Genomic DNA, 6,213 nt, shown 5'->3' with positions numbered 1-6,213 from the left:
TCTGTCTCTTTACTTCTTCCTGTCCCTCTGTCTCTGTCTCTCTCTGTGATCACCAGTTAAAGAAGCCTGGTGTAGTCTGCTAGAGGATAGGACACCATGTGAGAGAAGCCCACCACAGACAAGGTCATTTGTGATCAAGAGCCCTCAAAAGACCATTCCCTTGTCTGCAGACATGTGAATGACCCCAAGCAAGCAAGACCAGCCTAGCCAGATCTAGGCTGGCAAATTGTCCCATCTAAGCCATAGACTCATAAGCAATAATAAATACTTAATAATTAGGGTGCCCGGGTGGCTCAATCAGTTGGATGTCTGACTTTGGCTCAGGTCATGATCTCACAGTTCATGGGTTTGAGCCCCATGTAGGGCTCTGTGCTGAAAGCTCAGAGCCTGCAGCCTGCTTTGGATTCTGTGTCTCCCTCTTTCTCTGCCCCGCCCCCACTCACGCTCTGTCTCTCTCTCAAAAATAATAAATAAACATTAAAAAAACTTAATAATTAAACCATTAAGTTATGCAATTGTTTGTTAGACAGTATTATTGTAGTAGAAAATTCAAACGGAGACATTTGAGTAATTAAAGAAAGATGAACCTGGCAGCAATTGTAGTATGGATTAGCTTATTTGTGTGAGTATATAGAAAGTAGAGGCAGGCAATTAGAATAAAGAGTAAAAGTTAGGAAACTGATCTAAGAAGGAGCTTAGACTAGGATACTAATATAGTAAGGGTGTCATTAAAAACATTTTGAGGAGAAAAATGGCAAACTTTGTGAATTAAAAAAATGAGAGGGAAGAATTGAGGAATTTTATTTGACTTTCTGCCAAATACTTAGATAAACTTTTGCCATTTACTTTAAAAATAGTTCTAAAGTGATTTTCTATGACTCAAAGGAGAACTTGCCTTAAGCTATTTCTTTCATCAGCTTGTCAAAATACATCGAGTCATTTTGGGGTTCTAAGAATGGGAAATTAAGACACATTCTATAAAATATATGGCCACTGTTTAACGTTTCACAAAAAGAAAGTCTGCTGGGAATGATTGGTTTAAAATATAAACACCAAAGATATCCTGCATCTTGGGAGAGCAGTTTGGCTTTTTGTTATGGTAAGAGCTAAGAGGCTGCATGAGAAAATTGAGGTCTTTCCCTTACTAAGATTTCCACATGCTCCAGTTCCAGAGCATGTCAAAGATAAAGCAAGATTAAACAGTTTGCTGCCCAGCTGCCAAAGTCATAATGGTTCTTTATGCTTGTCTTCTAATCTACATCTTTGTTTCAAAGGATGTGAGATCCTAAGAGGAAGAAATCTTTTAAAACAAGCATAGGAAGCAAACCCCTATATATAACAACAATGAAGACATGAATTACTTGTTTTTAATGGCTCATGGTAGTAGTAAGTGAAGATAAAATTTTGAATATTTGATACTTTTATGGTCATGAATATATATCAAGGATGGACGAATGACAATGTTCGTTTATTCAAAAACTTCTCATCAGATGATTATTTAACTTTATTTTTTATAGGTCTATATTAATGTAGGTAATGTAACCTTTCCTTCCCTGAATTTCCTTAGAAAATTATATTTTGCTCATAAAGAACTCCTCTCAGACAAAGCATTCATTAAGAGACAAGACATTAAGTTTAGGTAAAAATTAGTGAGTGGAGAGGAAAAGATAAAGTGGAAATGTCTCCCTTTGGTTCTTTAGTTCCTGGGATTCTTTGAAAATCTACATCTGTACATCAGCTTTCCTTTTTTCCACCTAAGCGTTGCTCAATGACAACAACGTGGAGACCTCAGGAATCCTAGTGCTTCAGATGATAATGCAAATGAGGCATACACATGTGCATCACTGTGAAGGATTCTTGCTGAGAAGCCTTAAAATCCTTAGTAACAGATGCCAGTGTACAGTATGAATCCAGCACTGAGTCTGCCTCCATGTGCCCTAGTTGAACGAAGTCACTGGAATTAGCTTGAAGATCTTCCGTTTTTAACGTATGGTGTTTATTTCATAATTCATCTTTCCTTTTTGTTACGAATGACCATTTTATGTGGAAATTACTAATTGCCATGACTTTTGTTGAAGACAGAACCAGAGTATCTGTGCAGATTTTCCCCAATATATGATGATTAAAAAGAAGAAACACAGAGCAGAAGCTACATTTATCTCCAACATAGGAAAGATCATCTATCTCATTTGATGCTTTCTAGACTTTTCAAGTTTTAATTTAGAAATAAATTAGGAACATCTCACGTCATTAAATCTTCTAACGCTGAATTAAATAACCTTATCATTCAATCTATAAATGTACTATTACCTTTTTAAAAAATCAATTCCCTAACTGTATTCATTTAGATTTTTTCCATCTTTCCAATGATATTGGATACAGTATTGCAGTGAACATGCCTTTAGGCAAAATCTTGATACATGTAACAGGATCATGACATTTAACTTATATGGTAATATCAAGTCACAGTATACCTAGACATGTGAGAACAAAGTGAACCACTGTGGCCAGAGCTCAGCCGTCTGGGTCTCCCTGTGCTCAGGTCTTGCAGAATGTGGCTCTTTAATGTAAACTTATCCAAAGATGAGTGTAAAAAAAAATAGGGAAGCATCCCAGATGGTCTTGCTCAACAATTTAAGGTGTTTGACCTTTATAGTCTTGACCAGTATTTTCAAGAGTAAATAATTTATCAGCTTATTGGATACAACTGATATTTTCTGAGATGAAATATAATACCATAAAATGGAATATTACAAATCAGGGTGGATCAATAGGAGTATGCAAGATGTTATTTCAGTTTTATGTGAGGTGCTTGTGGATAAAAGAAAGAGAGAGAAGAGAGAGGTTGTAAATGTATTTTTCATGCGTAGTAAAACAAAAGAGAAAGACAATGCTGTATTTAATGGAAAACCACTGAGGAATTTTGTAAATGAGAGTAATCTGTCTGCATTTGTACTTCACATAAAGAAGTTTTTTTTTTTTTCTCAGTACAGAAGTTAGATTTTGGGGATAATGATGGCTGGAAATAGGAAATTATATAGCAAGCTACTAAATTTTGTGGTGAAAAAAATCACTACCCAAACTTAGGCAGTAGTAACGAAGATGAAAGGGATCCACAGGTGTGAATGGTATTTAGGAAGGAGAATTAACAGAAATAGATCACTGACCAGCAGAACAGCAAGCAATTCATGATGACTCTGAATGTTTTGGCCCAGGTGACTATGTGAACAGAAATGTCATTAACTGAGATTAGGAGCACAGGAAAGGGAGCCAGTTTTGACAAAAAGCTGTCATTTCTGTGAAAATACACATTGGATTTGATGAATAGTCCATTCTTTATGGTATGAAAAGTTTCAATATGACGCAGAGGATGAGTTCAGCTGTGCTGGACTGAAGAGTAAATGGTGGATAAGAAAGTGGAAGCAGTGTTTATAATCCACCTATAAAAAGTTCCACCTCCAAATGCAGGCAACAGAGAGCATATAGATATGATTTCTTCCTTCGTGTATTTACATATTTAAATATATATTGAGTGCCTACAATGCCCTAATCTTTTTACAGCTAGATGATATTTTTTCATATAAATTATATATAATTATTTCCCAGACTTCCCATGTATTTGGTTATTCCTTATGCCCCAATTTTTACTTATGAAAATTTCAACATCAGAAGACACAGCTATATAATAAGTTTTAGCAGTTGATATCTCTATAAATGTATGTGTTCTGTAGTTGATAATGTACATGAACTGTTATTTATATAGGAGATGGGTACTTGCTTGTAGTGTTGTAAGCACATATTGTTGAAGCAATCACAAGTTATTTTCATATGTACTCTGCAATAGTATATGAGATACGAGAGGAGATACAAAGCCAATTGATAGGGTTGGGCCAGATATCATTTATTTCACTGGGATCCATCAGCTCTTCAGATTTTATAAATATAACTTTTCTTTTCTCTGATTTTATAATATATGTTCTTAAAGGCTAGCCAAATATAGTTTAGATGTATCCGGTGAATGGCTCTAGAATATCTTTAAATGGTAAACTATAGTAATTTCTTCTTTAAAATTGTTTTATACTTGTCCCTTCCTTTTAAGTCATGCAGGTATTTTTACTGTAATCTAAATCTGTATTATTGCCCACTTAAATTTCGGGAACTGCCTTATGGCACTTGTTCCTATTGTCTGACTCAACTTCTAGATCCATCCAGCATAGAATGATCCGAAATATGACTTTTATTATGACTTTATCTTACTCAACAACCAGCATTCATTCTTTATTATCTACTGCATAATATCCAGACTCTTTTGTATGAATTTCAAGTCTTTATAACCCTACCCTAAATATAGGACTTGGCATTGTACCATTCCACTGGGATTTTATCAGACTCCTTGTCTCTTCATGTTTCACACTCACATGTGCCTCTGGAATTCTCTCCATGAAGTGGTCTTCCTTCTCTCACTCACCCACACCCATCTGGACTCCACAAACATTTTGTAGACCTACCGTCTTTCTCATGAAGCACACTTACAAATTAACATTTATTATTCCTTCAGTTCTCCACACATCTGTAGAGTCAGAACCTTGATAATAAACTGTTATTTTAGATGTGGTGTTTTATTTCTTTTATTAAACTGTAAATGAGGATACAGTGTAGACCCATTATGACATAATTCTTTTGTAAAGTTGATGGTAGAAACCTAGCCTCATCATGGTGATAAATCATATACTTGCTCATTGATCAATTAATAATTAGATGATTATCAAGATTTCTGGTATCAGTATTCCATGGTTCAAAACCACTTGACTGTATCTTTAGAAAATACCTACTTAAAAAATTTACCCCCTTACCTGTACTTAGCTATCTCCCTCCTACCTTGTCATGTTCCTCCTTCCCTCTCCCACTTTCTTCCTGCAGTGGGGGTTGAAAGGCCAGGAGTGATGGATGGCAGGGTCTGGGAAGTTGGGAAGCCCCTGCACAGAGGGAAAAAAAAATCTGATGAGACTTTCAACTATTTCACCAAAAATATAAAATAAAATATTAACTTACCTAGTCATATTGATTTTCTACTTTTAGTTAAATACTTAATACCTTTAGGGTTTTTGTTGTTGTTATCAGTGGTTTTCTTTTTCCACTCATTTTTCTCAGTAGTGATGGAAAAATCTCTATAGCTATGTGGAAATAACTAGGTAATAATTTATCTAACATGTACTTCTTTCTATATAGCTAATAAATTTTATTCACATAAAAATACAATTCAAGATTTTTTTTTTTTTTAGCATGAAATTGTCAAATTGGTTTCCATACAACACCCAGTACTCATCCCAACAGGTGCCCTCCTCAGTGCCCATCACCCATCCTCCCCTCCCTCCCACCCCCCATCAACCCTCAGTTTATTCTCAGTTTTTAAGAGTCTCTTATGCTTTAGCTCCCTCCCTCTCCAGCTTTTTTTTTTCCTTCCCCTCCCCCATGTTCTTCTGCTAAGTTTCTCAGGATCCACATAAGAGTAAAAACATATGGTATCTGTCTTCCTCTGTATGACTTATTTCACTTGGCATAACATTCTCCAGTTCCATCCACATTGCTACAAAAGACCATATTTCATTCTTTCTCATTGCCAAGTAGTATTCCATTGTGTAGATAAACCACAATTTCTTTATCCAAGATTTTTAAAATACATTTTACCTTACAGAATATTAGCTATGATAACTGTTACTCAGTAATTTCATTTTCCTGAAATAGATAAGATGCCAAAACTCATATTTTCAAAGAATTGGTTACACAGACCTTTCTACTATGTTGATGTGGGGACCTGCAAATCTGTCTCTTTCTTAGGGGACTTGTTCATTTTATTTAATTCAGTCTGGCCATTCCAGTGTTGAACATAGAAGTGTATGCCACTTCAGGGGAAAATTTCTTTGTGTGTTTCCCTCAGTGAGCCAAAAAATAACATTTCATTTATACCAGAGACCCTAAGTGATGGCAAATTAAGGTAGTAGACTCTTTAGCTTACTTTGTGCCCTTGGTTGTCACTAGAATAAGATCTGCTACTAGGACATATGGTTTTTATCTTCCAAATGTGTCCATTATGGAAAAAAGTCTACTTCTTTATTTCTTTGTAGACATATATAGGTAATTTAAAAATGGGAATGTATTCAGTATATTTGTGCAACTTCCTGTAAATAGTATTATAGGTAGAAATGCCATCAT

This window comes from Panthera onca, chromosome C1 (assembly GCF_046562875.1).
Source record: "Panthera onca isolate mPanOnc1 chromosome C1, mPanOnc1 haplotype 2, whole genome shotgun sequence".
NCBI classification, from domain to species: domain Eukaryota; kingdom Metazoa; phylum Chordata; class Mammalia; order Carnivora; family Felidae; genus Panthera; species Panthera onca.
Note: the sequence above shows the minus strand (reverse complement) of the source record.